Here is a 24,682-nt window from a genome sequence, read left to right on the forward strand (position 1 = left end):
AAGACTCTCATTTTCATTTATGCCACTGGATGTTATGCTATACAGAGGGGAAGAAGTTAAGCTCAGCATTTCCTGCCCTTGGTTATTTTTAGAAAATCAAGGTACTGTATACATCTATGAAACTGCTGCATATACAAGGCACTCTGTGCCAAGCTGCTGTAATATTGTGTTCAGAGGGAACTGAAGGCAAGGGTCAAAGCAGGTGATGACCTCAGAGAGCCCTCCGTCTGGTGTTAAGTGTGAGTGAAGAGGGCACAAAGCAATGGCAGAAATGGCGATCATACAGATCCCAGAAGCACAGACCCTTTTTCTTTCTCATTCTTTGTTGGCCTCCATTTCCATTGACTGAAGAAGCAGAGTTGGAACAGCCTGGGCTGTTTTCCAAGGTGGTTTTAGTGATGTGTTTGAAACAATAATAGCTTCTCATTTTCTTTACTTGCGCTGTCTACTTCAGCTTCCCAGTGCTGAAACATTGTGCTCAGTTCAGACATAAGAGACAGGGCACAGGGAGAAGTACTACAGCATGAGCCAAATTGGAATAAATTGCATCAGCGTTGTAAAAAGGTCACCTGTCATTCAAAATTCATCATTATTTTAGAAGGAAATCATCTACAGAGCTGCAAGTGAGACAAGGACTTCTGGGGCTTGATGTCTAAAGAAAGAGATGCCTCTCACAGTGAGGGACAGCAGCTCACCTACAGCTGCAGAAATACAGTGCCATAAAATATATAGGCTGAACATGGGTTTAGCTCTCATCTCACTGAGCATGCTTCTGCTTGTGTTCTCCAAGGTCACTCTCCCAAACTCCACATGACCCAAGAGAGCTTTTCCAGCCATGTGACTCTTTATGGCTGAGCTTGCTACGCTTGTGATTCCTTTCACCTGCATGCATCATCAAGTTGTCATAAACTAACTGAAATGAAGTTATCCCAATCTGCTCCCATCAGTACCCTGAGGCATGATGCTTTTCCCACTCTCAGGCAGAGTCAGATTTTCTGTTTGTGATGGAAGAAAATGACTGCTAATGCAACAAACCTAACAAACCCTACACTAAGCACCTACTTAAACAAATCATGTTTTACTCTTCAGTATACAGTACATTATTTCTTTTCAAAGGGGCTGTCAAAATAGTCCTGCACTCCTATTTATTTTGCATGATGGATCTTTTTGTTTCTTTGTTTTACTTCTTTGCTTCCGTTTGTTCAGGTCTTCCTGGTATACTCCAAAAACTACATGTACATTCACACGTTCCCTTTTTTTTTCTGAATCCTGATGATATGAGTGGTATCTTTATATTTGCATGAGTGTGTGTTGAAAATTAGACTTTCTGAATCCATATATCTTTCTGCTAATTCTTTTGATTTCTTTGTATTGTGTTCAGAGCCCAAGAACTAATTTCTGCTATTATCGAGTATCACCTTCAGCTACAAGCTTAAATCTAATGAAAGGCTCTACAAAATGTATCGCAAAGTGTTTTTCCTTCCACAGAGGAAAAAGGTAAGTCATTCCTAAACTCCAACCGTGGCTAAATTATCTGATGTTGGCAGTGGTTCAGAGACAATCTACAAACAAAATTATAATCACTATGCCTTCAGTTTCCACAGGTCTGGCCAGAAAGGATTTTTCTCCCAGACCTTATCCCATTTGATCTTGTTTCCTTTGTCTTCATCCTTTCACTCTCTTCTTCATACTTAATTTCTCACACTCTGCTCCGAGTAATTTTCTCATGTTCGGTTTCTCATTCCAATTATTATCCATCTGTTAACAAGACTAGGTGCAAGAAAATTCCAAATGAATCAGACTTGGCTCAGTTTTTGTGTTTTGTTTTTTTTTTTTTTCTATATAAAGCTTAGCTAGCGATTGGAGTCTGAAGTACAGATAATAAAGCCTGAGTGAATTAATTTTGGCTCCTACTGCTCCAATTTTGGCATTGAAATAGAGGTAGTTATTCATTGATTTGAATATCTGCAGCTGAAGTGTTGGGTGTTGCATTTAGACTTTCACTTATAAAATGTTTTTAACTTCAAAATTTAAACATTTACGGTGGCTACAATCTGCTGTAAGTGAACCACTAATCTTGTCTAGAAATAAAAGCTTCATGCCAGTGTATTTTAAAGTGCTGCATTCCAGTCCAGAGAAGTCTTTTATTCCACTCTTAGAGTGGGTTATAGAAGGAAAGAAGAGTGATTGTCCATTTTCAGCGATTTATATTCTAGTCTGATCTTTTTTTCCTTTATGCTAATGTAATAAAGGATTTTGGAAATACTTCCATTGGTTTTTAGAAATTCCAGTGCTGGTATTCACGGTTAAAATGAGGCTGTATCTTCAGTTAAGAATACTGTTTGAAGAAACCCCTATGACAGTCTGAATCAGGTTGCTGCCAACATAGACATATTCCAGAGCAAGGCTACAACAGTGTCCTAGGGTGCTAGACCCATTTAAATCTGATCATGGTATGGGAGCAAAGGTATAAGAAAGCTGATCAAAATCAGGGTGCAGAGAAAGGTGACCAGACTCCAAATACGTTTGGGAGTTTGGCTCTTTTCCGTACAGATTTAACTTACTTTCCTTTACTATGTTTTTTTTGTTTTGTTTTGTCTGAGAATGGAGGAAGGAGAAGTGAAGACCCAGGAGACCAGAGGCACTGCAGAGGCTGACACCATGAGTTACTAGCAGATTAATACAGGTTGAGACCTACCGACTCATGGCACCATTCTTCTGTAAAGTGGATCTTACTCCCCCTAAATCTCCATTGTGCTCTTACCCTTACAACTTCAGTTTGAGATCATTTGGTCCACAGTGTCAGCTACTTGTCTTTCTCTCTCCTTGCCCCCAGGATGAGAGGAATTTAAGCAGAAACAATGGAGTTCTAATGATTTAAGGGAAAGGTTAAATTGAATGTTCAATTAGTTTGCATTTTTAACAATCCCTAAGGACTTCAGCATAGGTGCATATGTGCAACATGGCCTAAAAAGCAATCCCAATAATGCCACATTTTTAATATAATGACATAAGAATTCAAAAGGAGCTGTAAGAGCCTAATTAATAATAATCTCTATTCCAAAGAGTATACAGAAATTTGAGAAATTAGGATGAAGAGAACTATCTGTCTTCCTAATCCATTCTTTTTCTTTGGACTGCTATTAATTAGCCATGCCCCAGAGTGCTCTCCACTCACTGCTGCTCAACTCCATGCTGTTTGAATCTTCATCTTTTGTTAGACTTTTCAATATCCTAATTAAGTTTTTTAGTGAAGAATCTCTCACTAAACCCCAACCTAAACCTCCTTCTCATTTCTCATTTCTCATTTTAAGTCACAGTGGAAACAAGACAATGGCCATTACAGAGTTAGCCTTTTTTTTGTATGACATTTGCTATGTTTAAGTTTTACTGTCAGCACCATTTTTCAGACTACAGACATTCAAGCCCTGCAAAACAAGCAATGGCTGTGGTATAGCCAAAGGCCATTTTAGCAACAGAGCTTCAGTAAGCACCTTTAGGGAAGCTTTTGCATTTGGAATTTTCTTCAGCTTAATGTTAATTATTGAATTATTAATGAAGTTATATTTTTAGAACAGCTAGAAGAATATGGACAACAAAACCATATCTGGTACCAAAGGTTATGTGGGTTTTATAGTGCTTATTTGTAAATATGCAGTTTTGATTCCTAGATCCAATCTCTCTCTCTGAACTAGGGTTCAAGATACAAGTGCAAAAAAAAGCAGGCAAACCGCTTTTTTTTTTTTTTTTCCCCCATTAAAAGTGATGAAGAACTTCCTTATGCAATTTAAATGACATGTCCATGGTGGTATGTGAAATATTGTCTCCCCACAATACACTTTTCTTTGTAAACATCCTGTCAGCGTGCTTCAGTGAGTTCTGAATTGTCTTATCTCTGCCTCAAGAGGAAAAAAAATCAGTTGTCTTTAAAATCTTGTGTTTTAGGACGTTTTAAAGGCTGATCTAGTCCATGAGTAAGAGGCACTCTGTGGCAGGTTCCTTAATCAGCTCCAGTGAAGGCTGCATTCACAGCAGAGCAGGTCAGAAATTGGTGGAGGTCCCTTCTGGGCTCAGCACCTGTGAAAATCAGGGCATGAGAAGAAGGTTTATATCTGCTCAGATCTTCTGAAATGGATTTGCCACATGCAGCCTGAAGTATTCAGATCATGGAAGTGCTTCTGGGGTCCCCCAGAGCAGTCATAATTGGAGTATGACATTTAAAACTTTTAGCGGCTGCAAGCAAGAACATTAAACACTTCCAAAACCATGTTGTATTTCAAAGAAAGAACTGCCTTTCCACAGCCTTACTAGCAAATAGCTAAACCTTTAGTACTCTTGTGCACATGCCATCAGATACAAAGTGTACACAAGGGATTAGTAGGTGAAAGCCTCAAGAATTTTGAAATGAAGAAGGAAAGGAGTAAATTATAACCCCAAATGCTGTGAGATGCCAATTTAACCAGTTTCCTTATGTCCTGGGTTCAGCAGTAGTAGTCATTTTTTCTCCTTCTTAGTAGCTGGTGCAGTGCTGTGTTTTCGACTTTTGGCCTGGGAACGGCGCTGATAAAACTGATGTTTTTAGTTGCTGGTCAGAATGTTTAGTCTGATCAAGGACTTTCTGAGCCTCATACTCTGCCAGGGAGGAGGGGAAGCTGGGAGGAAGCAGAGACAGGACACCTGACCCAAACTAGCCAAAGAGGTATTCCATACCACAGCAAGTCATGCCCAGGATGTAACTAGGAGTTACCCGGGAGGGCTGGCTCACTGCTGGGGTTGGACTAGGTGTCGGTCGGTGAGGTGTTGTATTCTCTTCCCTTGTTATTTCCTTTATCATTATTATTATTGGTGGTAGCAGTAGTGATTTGTGTTATACCTTAGCTATTAAACTGTTCTTATCTCAACCCACGGGAGTTACATTCTTTTGATTCTCCTCTCCATCCCTCCAGGAGTGGGGGGAGAAAGTGGGGGAGTGAGTGAACGAGCTGTGTGACTAAGTTTAAACCTTGACACCTTAGAACATTGCAACATCCAAATCAGTTGTTTGTCAGTACTATCAGCATTTTGACAGCTGTAATCCGTTTGATTGTCAGGACAAATCAGGTATAGGGGTATGGCTGACATCGTCACTACTCTTAATGAAGTAAATATATTACCATGTGCTATGAAAACCTCATAATCCTGCAGATTTACATGGACCTCTTGTCTACGTAGTCTGTCTATGCCAGATTTTGTGCACTTACATAGGCCCTTAACTAGGATTATGGTTATATTGTATTTTTGCTTTTAAAGAAACCATGGTTTCTGTAGCAGAAGATGTGAGCTGACAGGTATGCTCCCCAGCTGCCATGCCAAGATGAAGTCTGATCTCACAAGTTCGTGTTAGGACCAGCTCTAATAACTAACAGCATAAAAATCTTAAAATATCCTACAAAGCTAGGTGACAAATGTTTGGCCTTCTTCCACAAGCTGGTAAAGGGAAAGATACAGCTTTCTAAGCAGTCTTTCTTGGACATCTTGCTGGTCTGGATGTTCCCCAAGCATTTGATCCAGACTAAAAACATTTGTTCTTTGCTTTGTTCTGATCCCTATGACATAAACGTATCATGAGCCTCTTACTAGATCTCAGGAGAGAAACACTTTCTTTTTCCTAAAACCAGGATAGCAGCCTTTCTTTAAAGGCCAGCCAGCAGACAAATCACATGGGGCCTGAGAAGGTGACCTTTCCTGTGCTTTGGCAAATACAACGTCTCAGCATCCTTTCCTGTACAGGGCTAAAAGCTCTTAGGATTGTTAACTGTGTTAAAAGATATATCCATGACTTTCTCTGCTTAACATACTAAGCTGATAAGACAGGAGACGGGTGTAACTTTCTAAATAGAAAGTTTTAACTGTTGCCCAAGAAAATGCTGTGTGGGTTCGGAAGTCCAGGTCAAGAACTGAAGTGAGACTTAAGTAATTCTGACTGACTTAAGATAACTTGCTTTGACGAACAGCATCCTAGTAACTAGCACTCTTTCTTCTTGTGGATTTTTATTAAAAAGAGTAATAGGAAATAATAATAACAAATATTTGTTGCTCAGTATTTAAGAAATGTTTTTACTATTTGTTGTGTTTGGAGAATGAAATGATAAGTGTTCACATGCAATACGATTTTTCTGAAAAATACCCAAATGGATTGGCCCAATTTGTCTGAGCGTATTCATATCTTCACCTAAAGTACCTCTCCGCCTTCTTGAAAGTTGGTACAGAGAACCAAAAATGCATTCTTATCTTGGGACATGAATGACTGAACTTAACTGTTTTTCTTAAAAGTGATCTTTACACCCCTCCTTCATACTGCAAAACCAACCAAACTTTCAGCAGGGCCCCAGGAAAAAAAAACAGTTTGTCACAGGCAAAGATGATGCAACTGACATGACCCATGGAGCAAAGTGACCTGTGGAGAGGATGGGAGAAGGCAGAGAAGGGATGACTGCTCTGAACACCAGGACAGCTGCAGCTTTCTTACATAGCACAGATGCATTTACCCATGCACAATGGGCCACAAGAAACAGGTATGCTGGCCCATGTCAGCTCAGGTGCTGAGCCACGACCAAAAAGTTGTGCATAGTCCTGGGCTATAGCTGAGCACTGCAGCCATCCTTTTGCTCCTGAAGCCCACACACCAGATGCAGCTGATGGAAATAAGGGCCAGATGTGTGAGCTGGATGCACAAAATGTGAGAACTGACATGTCTGCCAAGGTCCCATCCCCATTAATCCACACTATGTAAATCCCTCAGTAAATTGTCCTCAACCATGGCAGCCTAAGCCTGCTTCCATCAGCAATGATTAATCCTGGGCTCAGCCTGGTAACACGGGCAAGCATTTAGGTGCTGACCACACTGCACACCTGTGCCATTCACCCTGCATGTAAAACAGAAGCATCTTCCCAGGAGGGGAAGGGAAAGAGTACAGTCCATCGTGTCCTTGGAACGTGGAAGCTGCCTCTGTATGTACAGCCCTGGTTGAATTTGTTCTGTACCTGTGGCCATAGTTGGCTCAGTCTAGTCAAGCAGTTAGAGGACCCATTCATCCATCGTCTTGGAAAACAGGGGTCTTGAGAAAGTGCAGAGTTGCATGTCCTTAAACGAAAAACATGAGCATAAGTTAAGCCCTTCTGCATCTCTTGATATCCTAAACAAATAAAATAATCTGACACTAGTCTGAGTGTTGGCTTAGGAACCAGCAAACCCTGTACTTTAATCCTACTATTTGAGTAATTTGTGATGTGACTCTGATACACTGCATTCATAAAATACAGAAAATACATTTTTTTATTTTCCTAACTAGTAAAACCACAAGGACTATTTTTAAATGTTTGTAAATTGCTTTGAGCTTATTATACTGGTGATTAAGCACTTACTTACATTTATGCCTCTTTTGGAAGCCAGTTTTGATACAACTCAGATGAAGGATTAGACTATAATGAAACTGTATTGTCCGTATTTAGATATTGACCAAACCTACAACAATGTCTATTTCTTTTTTCTATGTTTTACTATTTTAAAATATTAAAATATGCAGGTTAGAAAATGATGGTTTTTTCAAACTCTTCATTATCTCTGTTGTTATGGGTCCCTCTGTCTATTATTTACGTAGCAATAGCTATACTGTCACATAAAATCACACATATAGAATGGACAATATAGATTTTTCTTTCTGTTACTGTATATTATATTGCTCATGATAACAAAATATTTCTTCTGCAAATGACTCTCAAGAGAATGTGAACCCTGTATTGTGATCTGAAAGGCTTGCATTATACATTTGCCTGGAGCTTTCATTATTAATAGACTCCGCTTGCGCACCTCTTAGCTAGCTGACATTCATTTGAGACCATTGGATTCCTAAACTTCCTTGACCTTGCAGTATTAACTCAAGATTCATAGTCTCAAGTAGAATGAATAAATCACATACAATATTTTTATAATGAGGTCTCAGAAGTTGCTAAGTTGACAGCAAAACAGACACAATAAAATTATACTTAAAACTGTTTCTTTACAACAATATGCTTTTATTCCCCTGTTTAGGAATTTTGCTATTATTTTAGTTAAAGTGGAAAAGTAATTTATTCACTTCTAGAATGGTGATTTTAAAGTAAAAAAATAATTAATTTAATTATATTGTGTTTATAGTCAAATTTGAACAGAAAAGTTTTCAAAATCTTTTTTACGAGTATTTGCGCTGTAAAACTAACATCATGGATTTTTTACAGTAGCATTAGTTTTTGCCAGCTATAGTATGTCAGTCAGTACAACTGTAATATGAGACCCTGGTAAGGATAGGTATTGGATTTGGTTTATGTCAAGGCTTCCTTCAGATTTTTTCCATAGACTGCCTGCTGATTGAACCTCTCCTGTGTGTTGAGTCACTTACTCTAAGCACTTTGTTCCTTTATTTCCAGAACTTGAAGAAGCATAACCCAAGAGGAGAGGACACTCACTGTAGACAACACCAAAACCCCTTAGTTTTCAGGGCTCAGGAATATGAACCTCTGCAATGTGCAGCAGGCAGCTGGCAGCAACTGTGGAAATTTGTCGTTTGTCGTTCTTTCCACTACTGGAGTAGATGTTTGTATCACAAAACGTGCTACCGAGGAGGGTGTTTCTTGAACACTTGCAAAATATCCAGGTATCTGAGGCACACAGTATGTAACAGTTCCCAGGATTCATTCCTCTTAGCATAGCTGAATTTCCAAGTGTCTAATCATCACCCTGCCTTGCTGAGCAATTTGTCCCTCACAGAGTTTCTGCTAATTCAGGAGAGCATAAAGTCCCACTCAGAGCCCCAGGAGAACTTCATCAGTGAAAGTTCAATACATGTGTGGTAAATCAGAACAGATTTGTCATGTAGTTAAGAGATCTGCAGAAATAGGTGGGGAGAAAGGAGCCTTTAGGCAAATGTAGTCTTCTGTCTAGGTGGACATACTGCTTCACAGGAGCTCTTTTCAAAAGCTGGGCCAGCAGGAGATGCATAAACTCTAAGTGATGTCCCAGCTACGTGTCTATCCCTGAAATCCTCACAGCTATGTCATATTATGCTCTCTGGAAAATGTATTTCTATTTGAGAGATGTGATGTTGCATGTTTCCAGAAGTACAAGTCCATAGTTTTATTGTAAATGAACCATTTTTAATAGATTAAGCAAAAGGTAATGTGTTAAGACTTATATTTGTCAAGGCACTGTAAGAAAAGGGATGTCAAACTACACACAAGGATGTTTGTGTACATGAGCTCTCTGAATTTTCCTTTGAAAGCAAACCACTGCCTCAAATGCAAATAAGAAGGTTGCATCTGATGTGTCACCTTAGGAACCTGATTTAAGTGTTTTGAATATATGCCTGGAAGTATCTTTTTCCACCGACAGCAGAAAAAGTCCAGGGTAATTGCCTGGGATAAATTATTCACTAAAGTTAGGTTCCCGAACTTAGAGACAGTATGACAGTCTCTATAGCCCACGTCTCTTAACTTAATTTGACTACTAAAAGTGGGTAGCTAGCAGATGGGGACGAAAAGACACAAGCAACCATATCTGGTCAAAGAGTGAAGAAATTAAGACAATATATTTGCAAAGGGGCATGTCCTTATTTTTAATAAAAAAATCTTTTGAAAATGTTTTGAGGATTTTCCCTACTGGGAGCAATTTCTTCATACTCCCTAGAGAAGGACATTGCTTCTGGAAATTGTGCATTGCTTCTGGAAACTTCAATTTACTGAGGACATGAAAAGGCTTGGGGTTAACCCAAGGCAGGATGACACCTCAGAAAGTTTCATACGGTTTTGAATGCCTGGAAACCCTTCAAAGGGTACACCAGCTTGCAGAGAGTTGGGGTAATATTAAAGCAACCCAGAAATACTGAGCAAGAGCAATACTACATCCCTCCCAGAGGTGTTTGTGGCAAATGATGTGTGTGGTGGCCTCTCTCCCAGTGAGGGTGAGATGCCATGGCTTGCAGCTCCCGCAGAGGGTCAAGCTAAGGAGTGAGGGTGCAGAGCAAACATGAGGAGAAAAGCATCATTCACAGCCTTGTGCACATTAAAGCTGGGAAATGTCGCAGCTGCAGCAAACTGTGGGCCATGGGACAGACCTGAGTGTGCTGACCAAGACGGAATATAACGGGTTTTTCTCTGTTCTTGTTCCAGTGGCGAGTAAACTACCAGGCCTGTTTGGCTGACTTTGGAGAAAAGCCAAGGGTTTATCCCATGGGGAAGAAATTATACGCATAAAATATGAGGCATCAGGTAATGTAATTAGCTCAATTTAGATGCACTATTGACATGACACTAGTGCTTATTACTAATGAATACACTGCTGGTGAATCATTAATAATAGGAGTATCTAGCTACCATGCTTATGAATGCTTTATTGTGGAAAGGTGGAAAGTTCATTTCAGCTGTTGGATTTTGTGGGCCAGTTGTTTGCTTTACTTTTGACCTTTTTGGTCAGCGATTCTGAATTAGGTTTGAGAACAAAAGGAAAGAATATGAGTTGAGTTTTGAAGGAAATTGGGAAATGGCAATGTCTTGAATACCTTCACTACATTTTCTTTGAACCACACTTCCAGTTAAGTGCCAGGGAAGGTGGGCAGAGGGCACAGACACCTGGAGATAACTGTGTGTAAGAACCAAATTAACAATGAGCAGACCTAGCAGAGGGTATGCTGGAATAAGAGAGTTTAAACAGTCAAAAGAGAAGGAGGCATTTTCAGAAGTGATTTCAGAGGTACGAAGACAGTCACAGAGGTGGGGAAGTGTGAAATAAAATGGCTGCAGCGGCCTATCCCGACACTCTACATCCCTCATCCTAAAAGCTGGCTGTATTCAAAGAGCTGCACTAGTGGGAACTGCGACTTCGAGCAGGGACTCTCCGCAGGTCTGCTGCATGACTGTAAGGAAGGGATTAGGCCTCGTACAAGTTCTTTAAACTCCAGCTGCAGCTTCTGGTGCCAGAGAGTCAATTACACTCCAGGTATGGCAAACCGGTGGCTTTGGGACAGCTCTGGTGTTTAAGGAAGAGCTCAGGGATTATTCAAAGCCTTTGCAGTGGCAACTGATGCTGGGCAGACAAAATAGCTCCGGCTTTTCTCAGGAGGGCACCAGCACTGCCAGCAAACCTGATCCATTGCAGCCTGATGTTTCTTTGCTCACCACAGCCCGGGTAAACCCATAGAGATGGATTTGGGAAGTGCTCCATGTTTCAGGCCTCTCAGGACTTGCTGCTACATCTCAGCATAGCTGCTACTTAGTGAAATAAATTAGGGGACTCCAGGTGCATCAAAATTGCATGATTGGCAAGCTTTGTACTGGAAATGCTAGCTGGAGCCTCACCAAACCCCAAATGTTTTACATCCTGTTTGCAATCTGAGCAGTAGGATGCAGAGATGTGGTATCTTGTGACAAGCTGGCTCAGCTTCTGATTTTGAAGCAATTCAGCTGATGAGATTTTGCAAGCCCCAAATCACTCTTGTTATGACCTTGCTAATTGACTGAAGCTTTTACCAAGATTTTTCCATGCAAAAATGAACACTGTTTTGAAAAACGTGCCTGCAAATTTCCGAAAAAGGAAATAGTTTTTAATTAAAAAAGAAAAGTACCTTTTCTATAAATTTTAGGGTAGTCAAAGTTACTTTATCAGTGCAGAGCCTGATCTGCTAAATAAGCACCCACAGAGACTCATTCCGTATGACTGCAGTGCAACTTCCAGCAGTGATTTTGCATGTTCAAACCAGCCTCAAAATCTATCCTAGATTTCCCAGTTCCATTCTTCTAGGTACTTCCATAGTGTTTAAGACAGTTTCCTGTGACTAGGTCACATGTAGGATGTCAGATGAATATAGATTGTATAAATGAAATCTTATCAAGAAGAGTTGTCTCCAACAGCTGTTAAATCTGTCTTTGATGGGGATGCCCCAGGCAAAAAATTAATAGCTCTGAGCAAGATGACTTGTAGAAGCTTTTGTTTTACATAGCCCTTTTGTTAAATTTTCAGCTGAAAAACAAACAACTGTCATGAAGGCAAAATTTACTCTTATGTTTCAGCTTGTACACTGTTTTTCCCCTCTGAGGTTTACCAATTGAAAGCCATATCACATATATTTAGGGGTAAACATTTTGTGAGTTTACAGTCACATTTTGTTCTGAATTCCTAAGTATGGTCTGACTTATATGAACAGAATCATATCTCTGCTGCAAAATCACCACCCAAAAGCACAAACTGGTCAGGACGTTTCATGACCTTGACCTTCACCTCCAAAGTCACTTTACCAGTCTGTAGAACCAAACCCAAAAATGAATGCACTCAGACTTACTTGGCCTTTTCAGCTCACACCCTGCGCCCTACACAGTCTGTTTTGCATCAGTTTTCTTCCTCTTGCTTAATCCAGATTATTCATGTGAACTGTAGGAATCCACTGACTTAATGTACAGGAATGTATCAAACTATTTTGATTAAGGTGTCAGGTTTTTAAATGCAGTGGACCAAAAATCGTACATGGTATCTATGATTTATGAATTGAAACAGTTCCTTTTGTGGAAATCATTTGCTTATGGGTAAAACAGCAACTTGTAGAAAGACCATCCTCTGAAAAAAAAGAAACCATAAGTGAAGATGTGGTGCATTGCTTTTCACATATCATAGGTCACGTATCAGTTTTGTGCAGTTATATGAATTTGTGAAAGAAAATAAATAGGCTTTGGGAAGCAAACATTACCTTTAATATGATTTCTGTGTGTGCTTTCCTGGGTTCTCTTCCTTTCTTGAATTACAGTATCTTGGAGGGGACTGCAAGTGATTCCCAGTTCAAAAGGCAGCTACAGAGGGTACAACAATTCCCCTGGAAGTCAGATTTCCATTTTTTTGCTGGTGTGTACATCAGGCAGAGTTTTATAATCTGGACTGCAGCTGATAAAAATAGGAATCTTCCCTTCCTTATAAAATGTGAAAGTATTTACTAGCACTTGTTATGATTTTCCCAAAAAGATTATTCTTGTATGAACTTGCAATAAAAGGTCCCAAAGCTCCAACCACATATGGGGGTATGAAGCCTGAAACTCAACAAGGTTCTGCACAAACCACAGCCCTGTATCCACCCCACAATGTCTCAGATTTCAGGATCAATGCTCTAATTATCCCAACCTTGAAAAGTATGCTAAAAAAAAAAAATGGTTTTTGCCAAATAGAGGAGAAGGAAACAGAAAAGTCATTTCCAGTGTGAACAGACATGTCTATGCCAGAAAGACAATTGGGGTTAGTTTCAACAGAGTTGTCAACTGTCACTGTCAACCCTGGGAGTGTTTAATCACTGCGGTAGTGATATATCCTTCAGTATGGGAGGTGCTATTAAGGTGTTGTATTTCCTTCTAAAAAGCTTCTAACCACGTCCTTTTATAGAATGACTGCCCTGGTGGGATCCATCTGGTAGTTAAGAGCAAGCAGAATATTTAGATTTTCAGTGGGTATTTTTTGCTACTTGGGTCATGGAAAGGTTTGACACGAGGGCTGTGTGTTTCCAGTTTTGCCCTTGCTTTTCTTCCAGATTTCTTGCTTTCCCAGTCAGTTCTTCTTTCTCCAAGTTCTGCTGCCCAAATGCCAAACATTTCCACTCCATGCACATAGATGAGCTTTACAGCATGTGCACAGTAAATCTAATACTTCTGTGTCACATTAGACCTACTGCACATGTGCACATATTATGTGTATGATGCTCATTTAAAACAATATGCTCCTTCACACAGTACTTTGTGGCCTATCCACATGTATTTCTTCATGGTCAATTCTTGATTGCAGTATGCCTTCCTTCTTCTGATTCTATGATTCTATGATTCTCCTATCTGCTATCCACGGGGGGACAATTTTCAATAAAGCAGTTTCCATTCTGGACCCCCATGGAAGAGGGTGTGTGGCATGCTGAGTTCATGTGACAGCCCAACTGCAAACGTGGTATGGCAGGGCTGTAGGCTTTTTTGAGCTTTTGTAAAAACCCATGTGTCTGAACATGAGCTTCTGGGTCCAGCAGCAGATCCTGAAATAGCTGAAAATCTGGATCACAGTGTGTGTTCTTGCATCTGCTCAGCAAATTAAACTGCAAAACAGAAAATTAAACTGCAATATTGGAAAGAAGACTAATTTCAGGTCATGTTTCAGCTCTTCAGTAGCGCCAGCCGAGCAGGCAGCTAACATGGCCAGGGTCTCCCTCTTGGGAGAGGTGACTCCCCTCACTCCACCACGCTCTGCTGCATGTGCTGGGAGCCAGAAGAGCCCCGTGAGGGCTGCGTGCCACCCGCTGTCCCAGGGCAAGTGATGCTGCATAACTGGAGATCCTCCACTGCACCCCACCCTGCCACTGCAAGTGACTGTTGCATGGCATCGGTGGCTTCATGGAAAACCCTACAGTAGCACTCTACTCATCTTTTCAGGTCTGCCTATCTCTGGCGGTTGATCTGTAATGCCTCAAAACCCGATATATTTAAATAATTTATATATATATATATATATTACTCACTCTGTTCAGTAACTATGTAGAGGATGCTAGAAATACCCACCAAATTGACTAGTGCCACAAACCTTAAGTCTCTGTTCAATAAAGCTGGAAAAGAATTGACTGCAGGATGATTTCAAAACTGCACTCACCATATTACTTTTCAGTACAAGGCACATAAAAGTTCACACTTCTGCATCAAATAACTCAGGTTTTGCAATCACTTGCTGAAAAGTGGGCCAGACTACTGACAGCATAATTTGACTGCAGCCATAAATATTCCAACACAGTTTCTTATAGGAGGCAGTTTTCTACCCAGAACATGTGTATGAGTTACAGATATGCATATTTTTCAATCATTCTCTGAATCTACAGTAGCCAGTATTGAGGGTTGAATACTGAGTACTGATACTCAGTTACTGTAAATTGTATGTTAGTACTTCTTAATCTTGTGAAAAGAAGAAGACTTCTCTCTCTCCCCTATCTTTGGGGGGTATTTTGTATCTAGTTACTACTGTGGTGGTGGTAACATAAAATTCTGTCTATGTATATGCTCGTATATTTGGAGAGACAGCCGCAATTATTCATCAGCTTTCTCATTTAGATTTGCCCTGGTGAATATTCTGAATATTAACTTTTATGTGCATGTGAAGAGTGAGTATTAAGATAAGTCAAGGGCCTTGGAGTTTTATATTTGAGAACTTTAACGTGTTTCTTCATAACTTCAATAAGCTAGAAAGTTTTACAAACCTTCCATCCTCCCACCATACCACATATTTGACAACATCTTGTGCTGTTCATTACTTATGGTAATTCACTTCCAGCGAACAAGATGGATTTCTAACTTAGAGGAAGCCTATGTCACGATTTTGTGATTGACAGAATAACATTCTTCCAGTTTGCAGAAGAACAGCGGTGAGTTCACACAAATTGGTGAGCTTTATTTCTGTAGTGGCTGTTTCATAATGCAATGGCTCTCCAGCTCATTTTTCTTGTGGTATAACTTAGCTCCACTGAAAAAGTTTTCAATCAACTGAAGCTGACTTACAGACTTACAGTTATAACAAATTTCTGATTAACAATCTGTATTATTCCCTTTTTTCTTCATCTCTCTCTTTTTTAATCATTTCTCAGCAACAGAAAAGTGGGATATTTGTGTTTAAGCTAAATTTTCAAACCCATCATGTTTGAATTGGTTTGAATTTGGGGAAAATGAGTTGATACAGGCCAGCAAACATGACTGAACTGCAGAAGTGCCTGAAATTACCCATGATAATTGTTTTCATATTATCTCTACTGTAACTCTTCAGTGATATATTTACTGCCTCTTCTGGCAGAGATACAAGAGTGCTATGTGGGCAAGTACATGTCAGACATTCCTGTGTTTGTAATTATGGTTCCTTGCACATACCAGATGAACTGAAGCATGGCACAAGTGCCTGTGTGTTTCTTCAGTCTAAATCCGTACACTTGCTCTAAGCTTTCAGCAGTCTAGCAGAGGAATCTCTTGTATTCAGCCTTTCCTTTTCAGCATATAGAATATTTTATTAAATTACAAGAGTGAAGAGAAGTTGAGGTCGTCTTCTGCACATCTGATATAAATCCGGAGGCCAAATTTTTACTCATATGAGCAGTTCAATTAATTTCAATGAGATAATTTTTACAGGCATAGTGGACAAATATTAGCAAAAATTGAGGCTTGAGTTTTGTTAGATTTGTTATGAATGAATGTGACATGCTGCAAAACTGGGAAGTGAACTTAGTGAAACTGGCTAGGTACCACAAAGGGTACTGCCAGGGAAATCCTGGTTCCAATGAAATTAATGGGAAACCTGGTGTATAGTACAAGCATCAGAAATATGGTGTATAACCACAAGAATTCTCAGGCATATGCTCTTAGTTAAACGGTTTAGAAATTTTACTTCTTACATAAAATCTAATACTGAGAATATTTGTGTTAGTTTAGAACTCAAATAGTTTGAAGAGTTCTTCAGTTCAACAGATCACCTTTCACATGGTGGGTTTTCTTATTTGCAGTAGAAGACTAAAATTTGTTTCCACCGCAGAACGCAATTGTGTTCTTTGTGAAGTATTGTAGGTGAATTGGGAGGATGTGATATTTTTTCTAATTAAAGCCAGGCATTTGCCTAATTACATCTGAGCAAAGGTTTGAAAACGGGTCTGACAGATTTTGTGTGTGTACTAATTTTGTTGTGGCAAATAAATTAGATTCAGTCCTATGAAGCTACATTCATTACAAGATGGGAAAAGAGGACCAGGCCAAGACAACTTCATCTTCACAACTGCTGGAAATTCCTTATGAAACTTACTTACTGTCTCGAGAATATATTGAAATAACCCCTGAGTGCCTATGTCCAGACTGAGCTGGAAGCTGGAATGGTGGATCAGAGTTGCTCACAGATTTTCCAGCTATATCCTTTTTCTTCAACTGGGACTTCTGCAGAAAAGCCCTGGAGGTTTGGTTTAGGAAAAGCTATGATATTTATATATATTGGAGCCTATAAAAAAGAAAAAATAAAGACTGCTATTATTTTTATATATCAGTGCCTTCTGGAAAGCATCCGAGTTCCTCTTTCAATATCCAGCTAGAAAATATTTACAATTATTTTAAGCTCCCCATATTCTAAACAAATTTACTCATTATAAACAACTGAGTAACAAAAACAAATATATCCAATCATGTAAACCAAATGCAAAATTCTGCTAGTCATTTGTTAAAATGGTTTTGATTTGACTATATCTAAATTGGTGGGGGTATTACTTTCCCTCAGTACCACTGATGTGTTTTTACATAAAGGATTTATTAAAATAGGTGGCATTAGTGAAATGCAAAAAAAGTATATCAGGAGTGATATTTTCACCTAAAAATATTGAGAGGAAAAAACAATAGGCACCATGGATTTTTTTTTTTTTAGTTAAATATACTCTATACCATCTTTTATGAGAGGAAATCCAAAGCTACAGTGATAAATGCTCAGTTACTTGTAGAAATAAGTAACATAAACTGTACTATAATGCTTTATTTTTCCTATAGTACACATGCAGCTCACTCAGATTTTGAGCATGCCATGACCAGAGTGCAGAGAGATAATTTTTACCTGTTTGTTACAACAGGTTCATTAGTGATGTCTCAGTATTTGTTGCTGGACAATACGTACCTGAAATATTTGACGGTATGAAAAGTGCTGGACAGTATGGTCTCCTGACTGTTTGTCTACCTACAAGAAATCTGGAGAGGGGCTTTTTCCAAGGGCATGTAGGAATAAGACAAGGGGGAATGGCTTTAAACTGACAGAGGGGAGATTTATATTAGATATTAGGAAGTTCTTCACTGTGATGGTGGTGAGGCAGTGGCACAGGTTGCTCAGAGAAGTTGTGGATACCGCACCCTTGGAAACGTTCAAGGCCAGGCCGGACAAGGCTTTGAGGAACGTGGTGTAGTAGAAGGTGTCCCTGCCCATGGCAGATGGGCTGAACTAGATGATCTTTAGGGTCCCTTCCAACACAAGCCAGTCTATGATTCTATGATATACAAATATCACATCTCAAATTTATATTAAGACCTCATTTTGGTTAACATCTGCTTAAAATATTGTAATTCAAACCTTTAGTTGCAAACAGAACATAATGCCTTGAATTTGCTCAGTAAAAACACCATTTAAACATTATGAGTTTCAATATTTCTCAGTAAATTTCATTTTCCTAGTATTTTTGACTTCAGCAAAACACTGTATTCTGTGGAGCAAATGTATTGGCTGAAAACTTTGCATTTAGCACATTTCCCACAAAATGAGATGCCAATTTGGGCTTACTCTGTGCCTAGTAACAGCATTTCTAGAACTCTGTGGCTAGCTTTCATTATAATTTTCCAGCATGGTATGTTACTCAAACTAGAACAGTATTTGATTAAATACATTAACAAGTATAATGGGACAAGCCTGCACAAATCTGGAAGAAGATTCACTGACTTCCAGGGAGTTCATAAGGATTTACACTATTACTAAGAAAAAGAAACATTTGCCTGAGCTTCTTTGCTATGTTCATATATATGTTATAAATCTCAAATTTGAACTCTCCCAGCCTCCCCACGTATTAATTTATTTATCAGATCATGTAACATGTCTAAACCGCCTCACTTATGACACAGTGAGATCTCTGCTGCCAGAAGTTCAGAGCCCCTTTGGGTTTTGCTTACACCTGCAGCCTTCAGAGACTGGGAGAAGCATTGCTGCTGTTTTGCAGCCACAGTTCATCTGCAAAGGGCCTGCAAACCGACATCTGGTCTGCTCTACAGTCTTTTTGTGTAACCAGCTCTGACTCTGGACAAAATCTTCACCTACCTTCTCTACAACACCACACCATCCCGTTGGGGTGATTGTGCAAGCAGCTGGCATCCTGCTCCTTAGAGCTTTCCTGCAGCACTGAGACATGTGCAGGGCAATGGGAAGACAGTTTAGTGGGGATCACAAGGTGCTTTGTTGTCCTGATTTGTTCATTTTCCAGCCATTTCCAGTGTTAAATTATTAACTCCAGACAAGTGACCACTTTTCCTCCCTGCACCTCCCTTGCACAGAGCAGTGTTGGGGACCTCGTAAAGCAGCTGGCGATGGTGTCACTGAAACTTTGGCACAACTTCACAGAGCTAGAGAAGAACTGCCAGGTCATTCACAAACTTTTGCCCTCCCTGGGCAAATACGTGTCCTCTCTTTCAGAGTAGCTTCTCTCCCAGGGACAGAAGGGAAAGGAAAGCACCAGGGCCCACTATTTGCTCTAACATCTTGATCCAAAATAAAATCACGAGTCATGGGATAGCCTCCAACTACCCCTTTTTAGGCTAGAATGAATAGCCGCAGTTATGTTTACTGTGTTTTTAAGGAGATTTACATATGGTTTTCTGCTATGAAAAAGTGTGTTGGAAAATGTGTAAAATACCACAGACTGTGAGACAAGCAAATCCTTTCTCCTTCAATGGCATCGATGACTTCCAGCCAAGTTAATGCCCAGCTGCATATGTCTGCAGTAAATCTTCACCTTCTTCAACACCTCCACATGATTTGCTGTCTTTAGGTATACTGACACCTTTTCTCATGTGAAAACTTTATGGCTTGATAACCATAAAGGAACAGCTGGCTCAGCAGAGTGGTTACTGCTTACTCTCACCTCCTAGTTAGCAGGAATTTAAATATATAGAAAAGCATGTACAATTCTCAATTGTAACCTGATCTATGGGAAATGTTCCTTTATGTATAAGCTTATAACTGTGGGTATACAAGTCTTATACCAGCAGTGGCTTTGTAAGCACCTTTGTAATAATATAGCTATTAGCAATGGGATCAGTCTGAACACCCCCAAACTCTGAAAGAGACTGGATCCAGTCATCGATCCAAGCCAATAGGTCAGGCCTATTTCCATCTTTGACTGCCTCTGTGCACGCTGTATGGAAAAATCAAAGGCATAGGTAGGTGCTATTTAGAAAAAAAATAAACTAAATTGCCTGTGTCGAAAGCAAATGTGTTTTTCTGAATGAAGAAAAATATCAAGGCATTAAAATGTTTCTCCTTATTTCTCTCTCTTCTATTCTCAGTGTTGTGCTGATGATGTTTAATTTTGTAAGTGATGCATTAAAAGCCCCATTTGCAGGAGGCTGGGATTCTGTATAATTTCCCATTTGCTGGAGCAGCAGACTGTCCCATACTTCACAAACCAGGCAGACCTGCAAGGACAGTGACTAATTACCTTCATTTATCATGCCTCCAGACATCCTTTAACGTAATCTGATTGAAGTCCCCTACTTGACAGTGCCTCAGGAGTCATCAGTTCACAGGATCACCACAGAAAAGTACTGAGGTTTGGTATCCATTGGCAAGGCACTTAATTACTGTAACACAATGAGAATAATTTGGACATGTGTCAGTTGCTAATAAAACTTAAGTCTTCAGCACTGCCTTCAGAAATCCTAAATTCAACAATAATTTTAGTTTTATAGTTCCTGTTCCCTCATCTCACTGGGATGGGAAAGAACAGAAATTACAGGAGAACTGTTGTTTCCAGGTAGCCAGGAAACAAGAGATAAGTCTTGGAAGGCAGACGCAGGGACTGTAAGAATGAAGACCTTAGGCCCACTGTAGGAGAGGATCTGGTTTGAGACCATCTTAAGAACATGAAAGTGCACAAGTCCATGGGACCCAATGAAATCCATTCGCGGGTCTTGAAGGAGCTGGCGAATGAAGTTGCTAAGCCACTGGCCATCATATTTGAAAAATCATGGCAGTCAGGTGAAGTTCCCAATGACTGGAAAAAGGGAAATATAACCCCCATTTTCAAGAAGGGGAAAATGGATGACCCGGGGAACTACAGGCCAGTCAGTCTCACCTCTGTGCCTGGCAAACTCTTGGAGCAGATTCTCCTGGAAGGCATGCTAAGGCACATGAAAAACAAGGAGGTGGTTGGTGACAGCCAGCATGGCTTCATTAAGCAGAAATCCTGCCTGACCAATTTGGTGGCCTTCTATGATGGGGCTGCGGAACTGATGGACGGGGTAGAGCAGTTGACGTCAGCTACCTGGACTTGTGCAAAGCGTTTGACACTGTCCCACACGACATCCTTGTCTCTAAATTGGAGAGACATCAATTTGATGGGTGGACCACTCGGTGGATAAAGAACTGGCTGGATGGCTGCACACAAAGTGTTGTGGTCAATGGCTCGATGTCCGGCTGGAGACCAGTAATGAGTGGTGTCCCTCAGGGATCGGTGTCGGGACAGGTCCTGTTCAACATCTTTGTCGGTGACATGGACAGTGGGATTGAGTGCGTCCTTAAAGAGGGGAAGTTTAGATTGGATATAAGGAAGAAGCTCTTTACTATAAGGGTGGAGAGAAACTGGAATGGGTTGCCCAGGGAAGTTGTGAATGCTCCATCCCTGGCAGTGTTCAAGGGCAGGTTGGACAGAGCCTTGGGTGACATGGTTTAGAGCGAGGTGTCCCTGCCTATGGCAGGGGGGTTGGAACTAGATGATCTTAAGGTCCTTTCAAACCCTAACTATTCTATGATTCTACGACTCTATGATAAAGGTGCAGGCAGGAGCATCACCATGTCTGACCCAGGTAACCTGTTGCTCTTGAGCCACTTTCCTTTAGCTTCCTGGCAGCATTAAGACATCCAGTGTGTGGCCTTTTCTGCAGGAGATGAGTTGGGGAGCAGACAGCACCTCTTGTCAGTGAGCTGCTACTGGAGCTTTTCTTCCTCTCATGCCACTGAAGAGAGGTCCTGGCCACAAGGAAGGTGTTTAGTAGGGTCATAGAAATTGCTCCTCCTTTCCTCTGGGGAAAGGAGCATGCAGTGGATGGGGGCAGTGGGTAGAGCCCATCCAAGAAGAAAGCTTTTTCATTGCCACTTTCTTTCAGCTGGCTGAACTCTGAAGAGTCTTTTAGGAAAAGCACAGTATATCTCCCAGCAATTGTAAGGACACCCCACAGTACAATAATGAAAAGATGTCTTTGCTTGATGGTTTCTATGACAACAACTCCTACAACTGGACTGCCCTGCTGTTGCTTTGAAAAGTTTCTTAAGAACTCTTAAGAACTACTTTTTTCTGCCAAATTATTAGTACCTTTTCTATGTCACATGGCTCGTCTCTTGCCAGCATGTTTTCTTTTCAGTTCACGATGTGAAAAACATTCTTGCTTACTCTTACACACCATTTTCTTAAATTCTTCCCAGTTCCTGGGAGGTGCCTTAACTACTGTAATATGAAATTCCTAATTATTTCATTAAAATGTTAAGCTCCATGCTCCTCCCTTGCTAAAAGTCAAAATGCTCTACCCAGACCACAGGACTGCTTATCATTTTTTTTTTTTCCCTAACTGAACAAAAAGTTATCTCGTAATTTAATTCCAAGTACTTAAGAAACGTATTTGTGCATTTTGTGAGACGCTAAGTTCATTGGTGCAGAAGATACCTTCCCTTGCTCTATTCCTAACTCTTTTGCTACCTTTTGCAAAATTCACCCAAGACAAGAGTTAATGATCAGTTATGAATTGTATTTTATTGTGTTCCTTCCCGCTTCAAATCATAAAATCATAGAAGAGTTTGGGTTGGAAAATCCTATGATTTGAGCACTAAAACCTTATGCATGCAAAGATGTCAATTTTCAGGCATGAAAACAAGACAGTATTTTTTTTTCAATTGCAATATTCCACAAGAGAAAAAAAATTGTACATCAATAAAATTAATTATTGTGTAGTCAGATATTTTATTTTCCTATTTGGTACTTTCTTGGAATGGAAAATGTGGAACTAGTTCATTGACTTAGGATCTGAAATTTCATTTCTTAATGTTCTAGAGCTCTGCTAAATATATATTCAACTAGACCAGTAGCAGTGTAAGTATATGATTTTGCACGTCATATGCTGTATGGTATTGTGTTACCTTAACAATATATTTTGAATCCCATACACACTTATTACTGAACAATAGCCAAGTGCTTTCTTTTTGTCTATGGACTCTGAGATATTACCTTACATTTGACAGACATCTTCAAATACTTATTCTGTTTATTAAATACATAGTTATAATCTAACAATACGTTCCAAGAATGATTGCTGAAAGCATCAGGTACTTGGAAAGTATGCAGAGCAAAGCCAGTGCATACTTGTACACATTTCATGACAATTTGCCAACATATATTGTATTTTCCTTGACCCATTCCTTGCTTTTACAGCTTAAAGCAGAGCTTTCCTGAAAGAAATGTTTCTTTTTAGGATCACTTCATAATTTGGAATGTAATTGCTTTGACTACAGATATTGGTTATGTCTTATTCAAGTTCTGCACCTACAATCAGAACTTGAGTCCAGTCGAGTATCAGAGCTCATGACAGTCTCCCAAAATCCTTAGGTCTCATATCCTGCCTTGCCACTTTTCCATTCACTAAATATTTGTGTCAATACTGTCCTACATCCCCTAGCTATTACTATAATGCAATACGATTTATATTAAACCTCTAAAGTTCCTGAGCTTTTATATAGGAAAAGAAAAATTGCAACGTTATTCACACTACTGATATACCTCAAAACTTTTCTTGAATGTCACTGGAATGTCTACAGTCACTGGACTGTGCATGTATAATAGTGTTTTGCCACCCCTGTCATTCCAGAAACTGCTCGTACAATTGCGTGACATCCCATGCACAGTGTTATGCCAGATGTTCAGTGGGACAAGATGGCTTATGCCTATGTGGCTACACCAGAAAGCTCAGCTCTGAAGGGGAAAGGAGAAATGCCTCTTTTGGCCACTTAATCATTCTTGTACATGAAAAAGTTTGTTTGAAATTTCTCAGAGTGGTTTCAGTTGTTAAAACGAGTTTTAGAAAAGACAGATTAGTGGATGTAACCACGGTAATAACTGATCCAAACTGTACTTTATCCCTGAGGTAGGTCTAAAACTTAACAAAGCAAATGTATGTTTATAGGTGATAACACCTTAAACCTGAATCACTTCTTCTGCATGTGGATATGACTCTGAGAACGAATTCATTTGTCCTGATTCCAGAGTCCTGTCAGACAGAAAGGGAAGACAAACTCATGGCTTCCATGTAAGAAAATGCCTGTAGTAGTGCTACTCGGAGTTTGGGTGGAGGTGAGGCAGGTGGGGCTGGGTTTTCATTTTTATTTTTGTAACAGAGGTCCAAGGATGCTCAGCAGGAAAAGGTGCGTCTATTCCAGCTAGGCTGAGCCTGGAAAGCTAAAGCACTGCATTCTGGTTTTCCTGGCAAGAAGTGGTGACGGCTCACACATCTCCTGCCCCAGAAAGGGTAAGATTTGGTAAAAAGGTAAGGTTGTGCTGTGGGAAGGTGGGAGGCAGCATGTGCTTAGGGCCAGGATGCAACAAGCTGGGAATCCCACCCAGAGACTACTGACTACATGGCTCTGGCTGGCAGCAAGGTCAAAGATCCTGCAGACAGAGACCACCACTGACAGTTTGATTTAAATTCATCCATCTGGGCAACTTCTTAGGCAAGTAGCTGTGCCTTGTGGGTAACCCACAGGTATATCCTTATGACACAACTGGCTGAGATTAAAAAGTATAAACTGATTTCTTCAGACAGTGAATATCGGCAGAGATGGTGTTTCAGGGCACAGATTATGTCA

The sequence above is a fragment of the Psittacula echo genome (genome assembly GCF_963264785.1).
Source record: "Psittacula echo genome assembly, chromosome: 2".
Classification (NCBI taxonomy): domain Eukaryota; kingdom Metazoa; phylum Chordata; class Aves; order Psittaciformes; family Psittacidae; genus Psittacula; species Psittacula echo.